The 17,473-nt window shown below is 44.1% G+C and overlaps 1 protein-coding gene across 1 annotated transcript in view; it reads right to left on the bottom strand.

Moving 5' to 3' along the window:
• The window catches only part of SLC26A9 (solute carrier family 26 member 9), a 112,996-nt gene extending 96,033 nt beyond the window's left edge, over nucleotides 1-16,963 (bottom strand). Inside the window, exon 1 of the mRNA XM_063444356.1 lies at nucleotides 16,844-16,963. The gene's annotated coding sequence lies outside the window, so the exon portion shown is untranslated. The remainder of the gene's footprint in view (nucleotides 1-16,843) is intronic.
• Between the last annotated feature and the right edge of the window lie 510 nt (nucleotides 16,964-17,473).

Raw genomic sequence — 17,473 nt, 5'->3', positions numbered from 1 at the left:
CATACATGGATGACGGGGGGGGGGGGGGCGCTGTGAAGATTTTTCGCACAGGGCGTCTAAATGCCTAAGGCCGGCCCTGATCCCATATACCTGCCAACCTTGTGATACCTCCCCAACCATGCCACATTCACCCTGTCACATTAACAATTTAATCCTGTCTAAAATATGTTTTGTCTACCCATGGATTACACTTATAAAAAAATCTTCTCTTCAGCTACAAAATGTTATACTTGCAAAATAATCTATGTAGAAAACTATATAAAAAACAACTCACTACTGGAGGAGTGTCAACTCTACCTTTTGCCACTTACTGGAGAGTCCTCACCCTTTTCCAACCTACAGAATACCTACTGCATTATATTAAACTGCCCATCTCCATCTTTAAAAAACATATCTGCTTAAACACCTGCTGAATGCTGCCAATACTCTGTTCCCGATCCTCTAGAGGAGCACACACCCTCCAACGTTCCATAAAATGGATTGTTCAGATCAAAAAAAATTAGAACCATGGAGAAGATGAGACAGGAGCTTAAACATTCCACTTGGACCCCATAGCTGGATTTCCTGGATTGGGTACACCTGGGGAATGGGGGGATGGGTTATGGGGCTGCTGAGGGGGTAAGTAGTCAATGATCAATTCTTTGCTATTTGCCTTTTCTATCTTTCCCCCAGGTTTTCTTCTCTCTTCCCTGTTCTCACCCATGCACGCAATCTGTCCTTTACCCTAAATTGCTCGCTTTTGTCCTCTTTTGTTCACTATTTTTAGTCCCCTATAGAAACACATCAACCTCTGCATTAAGTACAATGCTTTCTTTGCTCTACCCAAGTCTAATTATCCTGCAAGTCTTATTATCCTGTAATTATTTGGAACTACAGAATGATGGATGTACACCAGTTGTTTGTCATTCACATGAGCTCTTTTTAGGATGTATTTTCTTATTTGGCACAGTTTTGTTTAGGTTGGGCATTTCTGCATATGAATATAGAAGAACGTAAAGTTGGATACCCAGAAGGGAAACAACTAAGTGTGTGTCCGGGGCGACCAAAACAGGGGATAACCCTCACATAAGTGCATAAGTAGAAAAGCCGAACTGGTGGGTCATAAAAAATAGGGCGCCCCCTAGTAGATTACCATATATATATATATACAAAATAAAACAACCTTTAATAGTTACTGCAATAAAATACTAATACCTATAATAGAAAAAATACAAGCAACACTGTATCCACAAAGTTTTACTTCCAGACTAGCAATTTAGCTACTCAGCAATAGACCTCGTTTATTATTTTTTGCATTATTTCTCTCCCCCTAAGTTGGTAACAATTTGCTACTTATTACCCCATTAGATTCCTTGTTTGGTTACTGTTAAGGGATTTTGTAGGGAGAGTTCATAGAAGCATTAGAGCAGTGGTAGTCAACCTTTTTCTACCTACCGCCCACTAATGCATCTTTTTGGTTGAAAAAATTTCCTTACCGCCCACCAGTTTTCGCGCAAATGTGGAATATTTTTAAGAAAGGAGGGTGTTTTTTAAAAAAAATAAATGTACGTACATTTATCTTTTTATTTCTACTTAATGCAGGTTTATAAGGTTTTTAACTTTATAACGTTTAATGAGAAAACAATAAAGTAAATTGAAATTACCTTTACTAGTGATTAATGAGATCCTTGAGGTTGATGCTGCGACACTAAATATTTGATATCTGGTTCGATTTTCGTAAGGAACAAACGAAGGTCTCTTTCAGTGATATTCAGACGACTTCTCTGTTTGCGCATAATATGATTTCTCATTTGTGCGTCGGCTCATCTCCTCTCCCTCCTCAATTCCCCTCCCCACCTTTTTTTCCCCTTTTTTCTATTTTTTAACCGTCCTTATAGCAATGCCCAGTAGGAAGGCTGAGCTAGGTAGCCCACTTACTATAGTCCACTATAACAGACAGGCACACATACACACAGACATGCACACACACATGCAGACACACACATAAGACATACATAGACACACAGACATGCAGACACACATACAATGACACATACATACAAAGACAAGACATACATACATACAGACACACACACACACACATATATATACATACAGACACATACACACACACACAAGACACACATACGACACACACACAGACATACAAGACACACACAAGACATACATACAGACACAGACAGGCACACATACATACACACACAAAGACACAGACAGGCACACATACACACAAGACACATACATACAAACAGACAGGCACACATACAAACAGACACACACAGACATGCACACACACATGCAGACATACATAGACACACACACAAGACACACATACAATGACACATACATACAAAGACAAGACAAGACACACATACATACATACAGACAGACACACACACACATATACACAGACAGACACATACACACACACACAAGACATACATACAAAGACACATACAGACAGACACACACATTATATTTAAGTCACCCTCCTGTTTCCTACCTTTAAGGTGCAGGAGGGTGACTTTCCCTGGGGTCCAGTGGTGGCTCAGGTGGATGGGAGTCAGAGTTCCCACTCTGACTCCCTGGTGTTCCTCCCGCGCGGCTCTCAGTTTTAGCTGGGATGAGTGACCGGGGAATCACTTCCTCCCAGCTCTGATGTCATCACAGGGGGCCCGGTCGCGCTGTTAAAGCGCCCAGCGCTGACCGGGCCCCCTTACAATCCGCATCCATCGGGTGGCCCTGACAGCATGGGCCACCCGATGGACACTTTGGAAGGCGGCCCCGGCGGTTTACCGGGCGGGCCGGAGCCGCAAATGGTCACAGCGGTACCCAGTCGCACGGGTACCGCCGGCTCGCACCCGCCCGCCCGATCAACCTGGAAATCCCTACCGCCCACCTGGAATCCTGAAACGCCCACTAGTGGGCGGTAGGGACCAGGTTGACGAACCATGCATTAGAGATTCTCTCATATTTAGGATACTAACACTAACACACTTTTCTTTTGATTTTGATTCTATTTGATATTCCTTAGGTGACATCCTTAGGCTATATATCCCATCCAGGCACGACTACTCACCTATCTATATCTTCATATTTTTTCTTTTCAATGTATTTTATTATTTTTTCTATTATAGGTATTAGTATTTTATTGCAGTAATTATTAAAGGTTATGTTTTATTTTTGTATATATATATGGTAATCTACTAGGGGGCGCCCTATTTTTTCTGACCCACCAGGTCTGCTTTTCCATTTCTGCATATGGCCTTTTCAGGTGCACTTTTTGCTTGGGTTTGCACAGAAAGTTTCTATTTACTTCTGTAGACAGATTCTAACTTCCTTACCTTTTCTTTTGTTTGGGGTACTTCCCTGTGTTAGTTTCCCTAGGGAGCGGCTCCTATTTCTGGATTATTGAAATGTTTCCCAATATAACACAAGTGTCCTCTTGTCACCAGCTCACTCAACTTTGTGACGTAATCCCTCCATTTTCACTTAAAGTACAGTAGATTACTTTAGGTATTCAAAAGCTGTTTCGCTAAGAATAATACTCTGGAACTACTTAGAGATGTGAAATTCCTTTTTTGTTTTTCAAGAACTTAAAAATAAATCAATATTATTTTAAAAAGATCTCAAATGTGTCACAGAGGAAGTATGTCACAGAGAAAATTGATATTTTAATTACATATCAATTACATATATTTGTTTAGAATTGACTGAAAAAAAATACTTAACCCCTTAAGGACCAAACTTCTGGAATAAAAGGGAATCATGACATGTCCGACATGTCATGTGTCCTTAAGGGGTTAAAGGACCACTATAGTGCCAGGAAAACAAACTTGTTTTCCTGGCACTGTAGTATTAATAGGTCCCCCGCCCCCACCCTCATGGCCCCCCTCCCTCCAGGCTGAAGGGGGAGGAAGGGGTTAAAATCTCGGCTCTGGGGACTCTCCTCCTCCTTCGGATGTCATCGGCTGAATGCGCATGCGCTGGCGTCTTCTCACTGTGAAAATCACAGTGAGAAGCGCCTCTAGTGGCTGTCAATGAGACAGCCACTAGAGGCTGGATTAACCCATATATAAACATAGCAGTTTACAGCAGACAGGGTTAACTCTAGATGGACCTAGCACCCAGACCACTTCATTGAGCTGAAGTGGTCTGGGCGCCTATAGTGGTCCTTTAATAAAAGTATACATTTGAAAAACACCAGTTTTTTTTTTTTTTTTTTAAATCATCTCTTCAAAAAATATACTGACAACTATCTGGAGTGATTTGGAGTCTGTACACTGCAGTTTACAGTTGCTTCTAACAATCTGTGTTCTTTATTGTAATGTATAGTATTTATTTGAAGTAGAATGAATCAGTCATGTTGTTACAACTGCAATATCTCCAATACCTCTTCAATCCTCAACGTTGCAATTTCGATAACCAGCAGGTTAAACTTTCATGCATTCTTATAGTGTTAAACTCAGTGCTATTAACCCCTTAAGGACCAAACTTCTGGAATAAAAGGGAATCATGACATGTCACACATGTCATGTGTCCTTAAGGGGTTTTAAATTGGGAAATAATAATATCTATGCTTGGCACATTTGTGTTTATGGACATTCAACTGATCATACAAATCGCTTCTTATCTGATATAGTTAGATATATCTAGAATTTTACCAGCAGTATGAAACATTGCAGTGAAGGATAGATCTCAATGTACTTATGTTATGTGTTGAAGGCACCTGTTTTTCAGTGAACTGCGCTATTTTTTGAATTTTCATAGTTGTTAAAGGGACACTCCAAGGACCATAACCATTACCACTCATTGGCTAAAAGTATCGGACGGAGAGCTTCTGGCTCTCTGTAGTTAGTGATTGAAGCGGTAAGTGGTGCCAGTGTAGAAACGGTTTGACCATTTAAATTTGGGTGCCACCAAGGCACTCAGCGAGCTCTACTGGTGCTTAGAATGTTCTTTTAAAATAACACTTTACTGTTAGGAATATAAAAATGTATTCCTAACACTGTGTTTCTCTGTCCCCTCAAAACCGCCCCACGGCAGTGTAAAGGGTTAAATAACCCTTTATTTACTTACCCAATTCCAGCGCTGTTGTCCCTCACCTCCTCTGAGGCCAGCCGATGGATGGGCTTAATGCACGAATGTTGTGTGTGCATTAGGCCTTCCCTAAGCATCAATTCTTTCCTATGGGGTTTTCCTTGATGCTGAATGCCTTAACCCCTTAAGGACACATGACATGTGTGACATGTCATGATTCCCTTTTATTCCAGAAGTTTGGTCCTTAAGGGGTTAATGCAGAGCCAATTTCAAACTTCAGGAAATGCCACTAATGGATGTCTGGAAGATAGCAAGTGTGTCAGCAAACCTACTCTCAGCTATATAAAGCTATAATAATAGGGTGTCTCTGCCCAAATATCAGTGATTCAGCAGTGCTTTCTTTAACATTCCTTGATGGCATGGTGGAAGTATATACCTCCTTTCCATAGGTTCTCATCACAATTGACACCAACTGCATTACAAGCACATTCACACTCCATTCCTGCTCTTCTCTTACCCAGTTTCATACCTCCATAATGTTACACAGTGAGAGAATAGAATGGAAAGAGCTCCTGCTTCACTATCTCATAGTCACATGGTTAATTCAATGTCATTGATTTGATACCAGAATCAAAAATAAACGTTTTTATTTTAATGTAATTTGCATTATAAAATCTAGTCCATAAAGCCTCACACACCCTCATTTATAAGCTAGCTATGCATACTATCCTGTAGAGCAGTGATGGCGAACCTTTTTGAGCCCGAGTGCCCAAACTGCAATACATGCCAACTTTTTTTCCCTCAAAGTGCCAACACGACAATTAAACCTGAATACTGAGGTTTACGTTTAGAAAAAACTACTCGTACAGTTAACAACTTTTGTTTTAAAAGAAGAACACAACATAGAGTTAAATTATACAAATTTTAAATAATGATATAAATTAAGCTTATATTAGTATCTCCAACAAATGCAATACATACACACAGACTGCTGAACACATTCACACACCGAGACATAGACAGACTGCTAAATACACACACAGTCCGCTAAATACACGCACACTGCTGAGTACGCAGTCTGCTGAATACACGCACGCAGTCTGCTGAATACACACACACACACACACACACACTGCTGAATACATAAAGACTGCTGAACACACACATATACTGCATTGAGGGGTGCAGTGTATGTGTCTGTGTGTAATGTTGTGTGTGGGGGGGGTGGGGTGCTGTGTGTGGGGGGGTGGGGTGCTGTGTGTGGGGGGGTGGGGTGCTGTGTGTGTTTGGGGGAAAGGGTGCTGTGTGGGGGGGGAAGGGTGCTGTGTGGGGGGGGAAAGGGTGCTGTGTGGGGGGGGAAGGGTGCGCTGTGTGGGGGGGGAGGGTGCTGTGTGTGGGGGGGGGGCAAATGGTGCTGTGTGTGTGGGGGGGAAAGGGTGCTGTGTGGGGGGGAAGGGTGCGCTGTGTGGGGGGGAGGGTGCTGTGTGTGGGGGGGCAAATGGTGCTGTGTGTGTGGGGGGGAAAGGGTGCTGTGTGTGTGGGGGAAAGGGTGCTGTGTGTGGGGGGGAAAGGGTGCTGTGTGTGGGGGGGGGAAAGGGTGCTGTGTGTGTGGGGGGGAAAGGGTGCTGTGTGTGGGGGGGAAAGGGTGCTGTGTGTGGGGGGAGGAAAGGGTGCTGTGTGTGGGGGGAGGAAAGGGTGCTGTGTGTGGGGGGAGGAAAGGGTGCTGTGTGTGGGGGGAGGAAAGGGTGCTGTGTGTGGGGGAGGAAAGGGTGCTGTGTGTGGGGGGAGGAAAGGGTGCTGTGTGTGGGGGGAGGAAAGGGTGCTGTGTGTGGGGGGAGGAAAGGGTGCTGTGTGTGGGGGGAGGAAAGGGTGCTGTGTGTGGGGGGAGGAAAGGGTGCTGTGTGTGGGGGGAGGAAAGGGTGCTGTGTGTGGGGGGAGGAAAGGGTGCTGTGTGTGGGGGGAGGAAAGGGTGCTGTGTGTGGGGGGAGGAAAGGGTGCTGTGTGTGGGGGGAGGAAAGGGTGCTGTGTGTGGGGGGGTGCTGTGTTTGTGGGGCGGTAGGGGTGCTGTGTGTGGGGCTGCTGTGGGTAGGGGTGCTGTGGGTAGGGGTGCTGTGTGTAGGGCTGCTGTGTGTAGGGCTGCTGTGTGTAGGGCTGCTGTGGGTAGGGCTGCTGTGTGTAGGGCTGCTGTGGGTAGGGGTGCTGTGGATAGGGGTGCTGTGGGTGCGGGGGTAGGGGTGCTGTGGGTAGGGGTGCTGGGGTAGGGGGGGTAGGGGTGCTGTGGGTAAGTGGGGTAGGGGTGCTGGGGTAGGGGTGCTGTGGGTAAGTGGGGTAGGGGTGCTGTGGGTAAGTGGGGTAGGGGTGCTGGGGGTAAGGGGGTAGGGGTGCTGGGGGTAGGGGTGCTGTGTGTAGGGGGAGTAGGGGTGCTGGGGGTAAGGGAGGTAGGGGTGCTGTGGGTAGTGGGAGTAGGGGTGCTGGGGGTAGGGATGCTGTGGGTAAGGGGGGTATGGGTGCTGTGGGTAAGTGGGGTAGGGGTGCTGGGGTAGGGGTGCTGTGGGTAAGTGGGGTAGGGGTGCTGGGGGTAAGGGGGTAGGGGTGCTGGGGGTAGGGGTGCTGTGTGTAGGGGGAGTAGGGGTGCTGTGGGTAAGGGAGGTAGGGGTGCTGTGGGTAGTGGGAGTAGGGGTGCTGGGGGTAGGGATGCTGTGGGTAAGGGGAGTAGGGGTGCTGGGGGTAGGGGTGCTGGGGGTAGGGGTGCTGGGGGTAGTGGGAGTAGGGGTGCTGGGGGTAGGGGTGCTGAGAGTAGGGATGCTGTGGGTAAGGGTGCTGTGGGTAGTGGAAGTAGGGGTGCTGGGGGTAGGGATGCTGTGGGTAAGGGGGGTATGGGTGCTGTGGGTAGTGGAAGTAGGGGTGCTGGGGGTAAGGGGGTAGGGGTGCTGTGGGTAAGGGGGTAGGGGTGCTGTGGGTAAGGGAGGTAGGGGTGCTGTGGGTAGTGGGAGTAGGGGTGCTGGGGGTAGGGATGCTGTGGGTAAGGGGGGTATGGGTGCTGTGGGTAGTGGGAGTAGGGGTGCTGGGGTAGGGGTGCTGTGGGTAGTGGGAGTAGGGGTGCTGGGAGTAGGGGTGCTGTGGGTAAGGGTGCTGTGGGTAAGGGTGCTGTGGGTAGTGGGAGTAGGGGTGCTGGGGGTAGGGATGCTGTGGGTAAGGGGGGTATGGGTGCTGTGGGTAGTGGAAGTAGGGGTGCTGGGGGTAGGGGTGCTGTGGGTAGTGGAAGTAGGGGTGCTGGGGGTAGGGGTGCTGTGGGTAGTGGGAGTAGGGGTGCTGGGGGTAGGGGTGCTGGGAGTAGTGGGAGTAGGGGTGCTGGGGGTAGGGGTGCTATGGTAGGGGTCTGTTGGTAAGGGGAGTAGGGGGTGCTGTAGGTAAGGGGGGTAGGTAATTAAATCAGTATCCCCCCCTTCCCTTCCCTTCTTGTTACCTTTGGTGAAGGGGAGGGGGGGAACACAGCCATCCCTGGTGGTCCGGTGGTGTTATGCAGGACAGGACAGGTCCTGCAGTTCTCCTGTCCTCCCGCGCGATGCTGTGTGGAGCGTTGCCATGGTAACGCGCGGCAACGCTCCACACAGCTCGAGGGAGGACAGGAGAGCTGCTTCCTCGATCCCTCCCCCCTGCTTCCGGTCCTGCCGACACGGAAGCAGAGTAGGCGCCTGCCGTTTCGGGCAGGCAGGCAGGCGCCTACTCTGCAGTGATGGCAAACCTATGGCCGCGTGCCCACAGAGAGGGCCCGGCGTGCCACAGGTTCGCCATCACTGCTGTAGAGGAACACATGTCTCTGACAGAAGTCACTAGTCATTGATATAATAACATATAATTAAAAGGAAACTATAGGCACCAAAACAACTTTAGCTTAATGAAGCAACTTGGGTGTACATGCCCTTGCAGTCTTACTGCTCAATCCTCTGCCATTTTGGAGTGAAATAACTGTTTATGCAGCCCTAGGCACACCGAAACCCTTTTTGTAAAGAGTCATCTAATGTTTACACTTCATTTATGGCAAATTCTGTATCATTTTGAATTTCTTATCTCCTGCTCTGTTAATAGCTTGCAAGACCCTGCAGAAGCCTCTTGTATATAATTAAAGTTCAATTTACAGCGCAGGCGACAACTTTTAAAGTTACATCTGATTGAAAGTGAAACCATTTTGTTTTCATAAAGGCTGTGTAAGTCACAGCTAGGGAAGGTGTGGCTAGGACTGCATAAACATAAACAACAGTAATTTAACTCCTAAATTGCAGAGAACTGAGCAGTGAAACTTCAGAGCATGATCTATACACAAAAACCACTCCATTAAGCTAGTTATTTTGGTGATTATAGTATCCCTTTCCAACAGTTCAGGAAGTGTCACTAGGTGATAGTGATACCATTATGACAGTCAGCAAGTGGGAGGAGTGGATAAATTGTACCATTTCACTATAGCAGTTTTAAATACCTTTAATTTAGAAAAATATGATTTAACTTAATTTACTGTATGTATGTATTATGCTCAAATGCAGACATACTTTTTACATTCTGTTGCAATTTTTAGTAAATAATTTTAGCACTAGTAATGCCTTAATGGTTCTTAAAACTTCTTACAAATACCTACAGGCAAGATTTTTGACCACTTTTATTTATATATTTTTGTCACACCAACTGTATGTAAGAATATAATTGTTTTGCTCTCATACTAACATTTCAGACTCTGAAGTGGCCATGGCGCTTGGAGTAATCCTTTAATGTCACAATTTTGCACACTTCAGTACTATGATTCAACGGTCTACTGGTCACATATTCGCACCAGGTAATTAACACATGAAAAACAAGAGTCTAAAAAAAAATCCCATTGCTTGTGAGGAAAACCTTTGAAGGGTGGTATAGGAAAGCCCTATATATAAACATAGGCAAACCTTTGATACACGTTACTATATAGCAAAAAATCCAACACAAAAAAAGTTACTGTACAGCAGGGGTTCTTAACCTTTTTAGTCTCACACCTCCCCCAAAAGTAAACTTAAAATTCATACTTCCCCTCCTTTCCAAGAGCAATAATTAATGGATAAATTGGGGGCGTGGCCTGGACGCAGAGCCGAGCGGGTGCAGGACAGAGCTGCTCCCGCTCTAAACGACAAATCCGCCAGGAAAAACGTAGAAAATCAGTCTCGGAACCCGACAAATGGGCCACCTACAGAAGGCTGCTGATAAGGGCTACGCATTGGTACCACACATCAGGTACCGATTGCAGAACACCCGACAAAGCGACCCGAGGCCTACAAGCATGGCCGGCGTGGAGGAGGCGGCCGCTCCTCCGTCGCCAGCGACGGCTTCCAGACGGAGACTAATCCCACGTTCCCCCCCCTATGGACCGGTGGGGGTTATCCCGGTCCCAGCTCACCCTTACCTGCTGCCAAACAACGACGGGGCAACCCGAAAACGACAGCCACCCTGTGCAGCTGCTGCCAAGATGGCGGACTCCACACGGACCCCCACCACATGGGACCTAATGGAGCCGCTGGAGGTCCGCATCGACAAGCTACTCACAGCCTTCTGGGCGAGGCTTGAGAGCGGACCACGAAACGTGCAACCACCGCCCGGCCCACCGCACTCTCCCCACCATGCACCAAGCCTGTTCTGCCGGACAGCTCCCGAGTCACACACCGACAAGCGGCAGAGAAGACGGGTGAAGCCAATCACGCACTCCAAACCACCTCACCACGGCGGCGGAGTCTCTACCAGGCCCAAAGCTGTGCCTCAAAGCCCAAAACTCGACCAACGACAGAGACGCGGTCCTGAGAGCCGCCCACGATGCCTTCCCAGGCTGAAGATCACATGGAGTCAGACTCCAAAACACCGACCACACCGTCGGAGGCTCACCCGCCGCTGGCGGCGGCAGAACACCGGAGCCCCACATGACGCCCGCAGAAGGGATGACCCGGCCTCCTCGAGTAACCGTGTCAGTGGGCCACAGGTGAGGGCCTTCACAGAGGCCTGGGGCTGGCAGTCGGCAGCCATCAGTCCGCACCGAACCGCACCCCTATGGATCTCGCAAGCTGCTGGAGACATCTTTCCCGCTCCTCAGACGTGCGCGGCTGCACCACCCAGCAGCGGTATAGGCTGAACTAACCTCTCTAGCAGTCAGTCTCACTACCATATTTGGCTATGGACTGTTGGGACATTACCTGCTCGGCTACACGACCTCTTTCTGCTGGACTTCTGTTTGTAACTTAACCTCCAAGTTGAATGTTAATTCCCATGTTTAAATATGTCACACGTACAATTACAACGGTTAGGCCACGCATACTGTCGTACACCCTCACACGCATAGATGAGCTTAGAGGATTGCAATATACTTGCTTGTCTCCCTAAACGGTATATGAGAGTAAGCCCCAACACGGAGATCTACCACCAACATACACGGTACATGTATCTTTCATGATGTCGCTAACTACTGTCTCCCACCAAACCTTACACACGCCAAGCGATCTAGATACAACAATTAATGTTTGAAGCTATTGCATACACAAGATTTCCTGCTGATTGAAACTAACCATAATGAACATACTCTATGTGTACCTCAATAACTTAAAGCCTATCTATTGATCATAGTCACTAATCTTATACCTGCATCTATCTTGACTCATATGTCGCCTTACGCAGCAATTTAGATTAAGCAACTTACTCGAACATACAATAAAGCTGTCCAGCATGGGGGAAAATGTTATGCTATTGTACCCGCCCTAACTACGCTAGCAGATAAGGTTCTGTAAGCAATGATCACTAGCATGTTCTTTCTAATATGTATTTTGTTCTCCAAGCTTGTATAAACCTGTTTACACGACGTTCTAAAAAACAAAAATATGGCAGTCTTTCTTGGAGGTGTCTTGCCCACCACCTTGCTACCGCAAACTTGTGTTACCCCGCAATGCCTCCTTTTTCTCTTCTGTACCCCACAACGCATATGCCATAATAAAAGAAAGATTTACAAAAAATTAATGGATAAATTACGTAATTGACATGGAAATTTTATTTTAACATCCTCAGATAAAACAGAAACAGTAATGAAAATGTTGCTGTAGTGGTTTTGGTGACTATCGCGTATTTTTATCATTGAGAAAAAGCTTTGTTAGTTAAAAAAAAAACAAATCTGGCTCCAAAATTTTTGTCTGGCTCATGGTTTCAAAAACATTTGTCAAGCCCTCTGTTAACTAAGCTAGCAATTATTAAAATTGAACGGTTTTGGAAAAATACATTGTTGCAGTCATTCCGACAGTACATTGCAATATAACAATAACGGTCGTCTAGTGCGGACTTATCGTTACTGCTCTTCTACTGTTCTTGCGATTGTTGTAAGAAAGTGTTTCCGGCATTGGGCTTTGGTACAAGATTAAACTATACAGACAGTTCGTCTTCATTTTACTAAATACAATCTCGCACGATTGTACCACTTTACCACTTAGATTATACGATTTCTGATTATCCAGATGCCGCTGACATTTTTTTGAATCTGAATATCACAACTCGACTGTGCCAAAACTAAATTCTAAAAAATGTTTTAATGAGGAACGTCACTTCCCACTAACGCCTTTGCACCACCCCATGGGAGGCACATCTCACAGATTATGGACACCTGCTATACAGCAACCTGTATTGTATAAACTGTAGACTGGTCACTCTCAGGAAACAATAGTACTTACAAGCATGTATCTAGTTGAAAAATTTCCATTTTTAGTCATAGTTATATTTTTGCAATATTATGCTATACACACATATCATCTTGTCATGTGTATGTTACTGAGAAGCTGTTGACATCCTCCTGACAAATACCACAGTACCAAAGTTGCTTCTCCTTGCCAGTGGAAATCTAACTCTGATTTGGTGCCAGCAGAGCCATGGTCCTCTGGCAATGTAGATAGTCAAACTGTCTGCTAACTGTTTGACAACTTACCTGAGGTCATCAGGCGCCAGTCACTTGCATTGAGAACCAGAAGCTCCTATAGGAAACTGATGTTGGCGCTTCTGAGCTAAGCATTACCATGTACGGCCACCTCTTTTAGCTACAACCTGCACCACTGGACTAGCTAAGAACTGAGAGCTCCTTGCTTAAAATTGAGGAGGTGACCAGTGACCGGCAGTCTGCAGAATACAGGTTAGATGGCAAAGTGTTTACAAACAGTGTGCCTACGTTGATGGGGTGCCAGAGTACTCCTGACACCATAACCACTACAGCATAAGGTTATGGTTGTGCTGGAGTGGTTATGGTGCCAGGAGTTAGCATAACGCAATGGAGTTTATGATAGAACAATTTTAGTGCCACGTTCTAAAAGTGAAACATTCAGCGTGGAAACCAGTGGAATGTTCCTGCTGATTTCTCCACTTTTAGGACTACTCAGATTACATAACTTTCTTTGAGTTGATCAATGTGAAGGAGGCTAATTAATTCATATGTGCTCAAGTGCTTCTGTAGCAGCAAATATAACTATGGCGAGAAGGCGGTTCAGTGTTAACAGACTTTAATAGTTTTCAACATGATGATTTAACCATTGCAGTGCTTATTGCCTTCAAACCTGCAGAATGCAACAAATTTAACCTTTTACCTTTCAGATAATATTGAAACCCTACAATATATGTTTAACCCTTTTCCATTAGAGATCTTAACAAAAACCTTTTTAGTTTCAATATTCTCTTGCTGAATTGGAAAAAAAGTCAGTTATGCTTCCAGTTCGGCTACTTTGGACAAAGATTTCAAATTCACATTGAAATCACTTGGATCTCTCACTTTTGAGCCCACAATGAACTGGCCCTTATGCAGAGTGAGCCTATAGCTGACTATGGGTTTTTTGTCTGTCCTGGTGTTTATATATATATATATATATATATATATATATATATATATATATATATATATATATATATATATATATATATATATATATAAAATTCAGAGGTCCCAGCACTCGTTGTTACCGGTCTTTCAACTGCTCCAGTGCTGAATCTCCCACCAAAATGTATATAATCCAAGTAAAGAGCACTCTGGAGTCTTTGTAATAAATTCAAACTGTTGCTTTATTTTGCAAAAACAGTGATCTTGGAAAAAGTCTGCATAGACTGAAACGTCGACCTATACGTTGCAAAATAAAGCAACAGTTTGAATTTATTACAAAGACTCCAGAGTGCTCTTTACTTGGATTATATATATATATATGTACAAGGTAAGGACTTCAAAGTGGCAAGATTATAGTAAAATAATACTTAGCTTTTATTGATACATGTTAAAAAATAAGTCAACGTTTCAGTCCCACCAAGAATGAAATGTTTTAATATATTTTTTTACATTTATTTATTACCTCTCATTTCCTTTTTACAGGTCATTTGAGCTGTCCCACAAACATAGAGCAAACAATACTAGGGGAGTGCTTGAGTTGTAAATCCAGGCCTGTCCTCGGTATTAAATACATATCAAGACCCTAAATCAGGGGTGCTCAAAAGGTAGCTTCAAAGATGTTGTAGAACTACAACTCCCATAATACTTTGCATGCCTTTAGAATGCTTCAGAATGACAAAGCATCATGGAAACTGTAGTTTTAAAACATCTTGGGATTTACCTTTTGGGCCCCCCCTGCCTTAAATGGACTGTGTTAAAACTCCTGTAATAATATAGGATTAGTTTTTAAGCAATACATACATTACTATGGTTCTTGAACTGCAGTGTCTAGGTTTGTGAATGTGCCTGCTATAGTGCCCATGGCTTTATAGAAAGCTCATACATGGGTCACTTTCATTCTCCGAATCTAGTAATAGAATGAACATGACCTTGATGTGCCCCCCCCTTGCTTTAGCCAGGAAGGAGTTAATGGTGCGGTTCCACATCATATCTGCCCTATCAGTTATTTTCCACAGTAATGTGAGTGTTTTGCTCTTTGATAAGATTCAGTAGTGTTTAGAAGTCACTTTGAGAGTCTTTCCTGACAAAGACAGGTACTGCTAACCCCCTACCTGCCAGTATGGATATTGTAATAGGGCAGGAGTATGTGTCCTGATATCTGTGTATTAGGGAGAGATAAAATTATGCATCATGATGCCTGTTTATTAGGGAAACGTGAGGGATATCGATCCTGATGCCTGTGTATTAGAGGGAGATAGATGGGTGTTTGTAATTATATTACTTGGTGTCAGAATTGCTTTCTGATGTTTTGCATCATATATGTATCACTTGCAGTCTATTATATCAGATGTGTACCAAATATATATTTTTCCATGCTAAAATGTGTGATAAATCAAGCTGTGGCTATAGCCGATATGACCAATTCTTCAAAATCATTTTTTTGTTTACTTTTTTCAATTACATTTAAATCCACAGCAAATAGCTGTTTAGTGAATAAATAAATAAATCCTAATACCTTGAGGAGCCAAGAGAACCGTGTAATTAAATCTGTGTTTTATAAGAAGGTGAGGGATATAAGCTGTGATATTGGTATAATAGGTGTGAGCTATGCGCCCTCGTCAAGGAGAGAGGTGTGTACCTTGATGCCATTGTATTAGGAGGATATATGGACTTATGTCTGTGTATTAGATGGAGAAATGATATGAGTGCACTAGTAACTGTTTATTAAGAAGATGTCAGAGATATGAGATAGAGCCTTAATATCTGTGTGTTAGAAGGAGGTGAGCACAATGTGCAATATGAAGGAGTTATGTGCATTGATACCTTCCTATTATGAGGAGATGGGAGGTATGGGCACCAATACCTCTGTATAAGGAGGTGAAAAGTATGGGGTCTATTCACTAAATCGGGATTGTAATAAATTAAAAACAGAATGGCAAAATCTAGGATAAAATTGCCAAGCAGTAACTAAGAATGATCTTTTCATTTCAGCAAATTTAGCTTAAATTGTACTATTTTGTACTATTGGCTAATATTTGGAGTTTAGTGAATACCTCCAACGTGTCGTGATATGTGTAGAATGAGGGGGTTATCATCATAAGTACTGTATCACAGGAGGTAAGAGGTATGTGTGTCCCAATAATGGTGCAACATAGATTTAAAATAGCTCTATGTTTGGATACAGCACACACCTTATTGCCCTTTACTCACCTTGCCTCTATTACCCTTTTACTTAACATAAATAATCTGCCAATCTCCTGCACGTCACACATTATGAATATGTTTAGTCTCAATCTTAAAATCAACTAATAATATGCCACTGTGCGTCATTGGGTCCCAGTTACAAGAACCCCCAAATCACACAACCTGATCAGAGCAGACAAATAGAACGTAACAATTTTGCAACAAAATATCATATAATGCAAATGAGGGAACTAAAACTGGTCATGTAAAAATAATAAATAAAAAAACACACACACACAAAAAAAGGAATGTATTTGGAATAAATCGATTCACAGTGGATAAATGTGGTCTGTATAAATATTTTGCTATAATTTCAGATCTAGTCATTAAGTGTTCGTAATATTTTATATGTATTTATAATTTATCTGATGAAGAGTATGTTCACATGCGGTTTCCTTAAACAGTTACAAAGCAAGGAGAACTGTAATTGCATCAATAATTGTATCTATTCTAATATAAGAATTTAGAAAAAAAAAGAAAACAAGGGGAGGAAAAGGCCAAGATTTGCAAGAAAAAAGACAAACAGCATAAAATGTAATTTCACTGTTCTTGCCCCACAAACAAGCATTGTACTACAATAAACTTTTACAGGTTTACCAGGTCCCTCTGAGCATGAAATACAGCAGTTAATTGCTATTTCCTTTTATTTCTTACCTGGCAGCTTGGTATCCTAGGTGTGATCTCACCAATAGGTCCCTAGGTGTGCTAGAGGTAACTGAAGTGGAGCTACTTGAAATAGAGTAATAGAAATGTAAGCAAACGTTCTCCTTTCAGATTGCAAGCTGGCTCATTTATAAACAGTGGCAAATGAGGAGGGGGGTGGCTATGGGAGACTCTGGATTGGCTGCTACTGAGAAGTGATTATAAATGGTACAGAAGGGCTCAACCTAGAAGATAGGGATACTGATAAGAAGAGAGGGGGTGGGATAGAGAATGGAGGGGGTAGTGGAGAGAACAGAACAGCCCTCTTTTTGTTCCAGCCTCTATCCTCCCATCCCTTTGCTTCCTTTTTCACCTTGATCTCTTTCTGAAATTTCCTAAATACGCCCTGGGACAAAAGACCACATTGAGAAAGATTTCCTAAGAATTGAACTCAGGTAAGGGGAGAGGGCGGTAGGAAAAAAGGCTTAGAGGGGGCGCTGTCAACTAGCCCCCCTCCCCTCCTTCCCTTGGCTGTGAATACACTTGAAATTCATCTTCTTCTCTCTACAGTTTCCAAAAGAAGGCATTGTGATCAGACCACCCTTCAGTCCCATCACACACAAGCCATGGCACAAGGGATCT

Source organism: Pelobates fuscus, chromosome 1 (genome assembly GCF_036172605.1).
Source record: "Pelobates fuscus isolate aPelFus1 chromosome 1, aPelFus1.pri, whole genome shotgun sequence".
In the NCBI taxonomy this organism is placed as follows: Eukaryota; Metazoa; Chordata; class Amphibia; order Anura; family Pelobatidae; genus Pelobates; species Pelobates fuscus.
The sequence above is the reverse complement of the archived record's forward strand: the minus strand, read 5'-3'. Positions and strand labels throughout refer to the sequence as shown.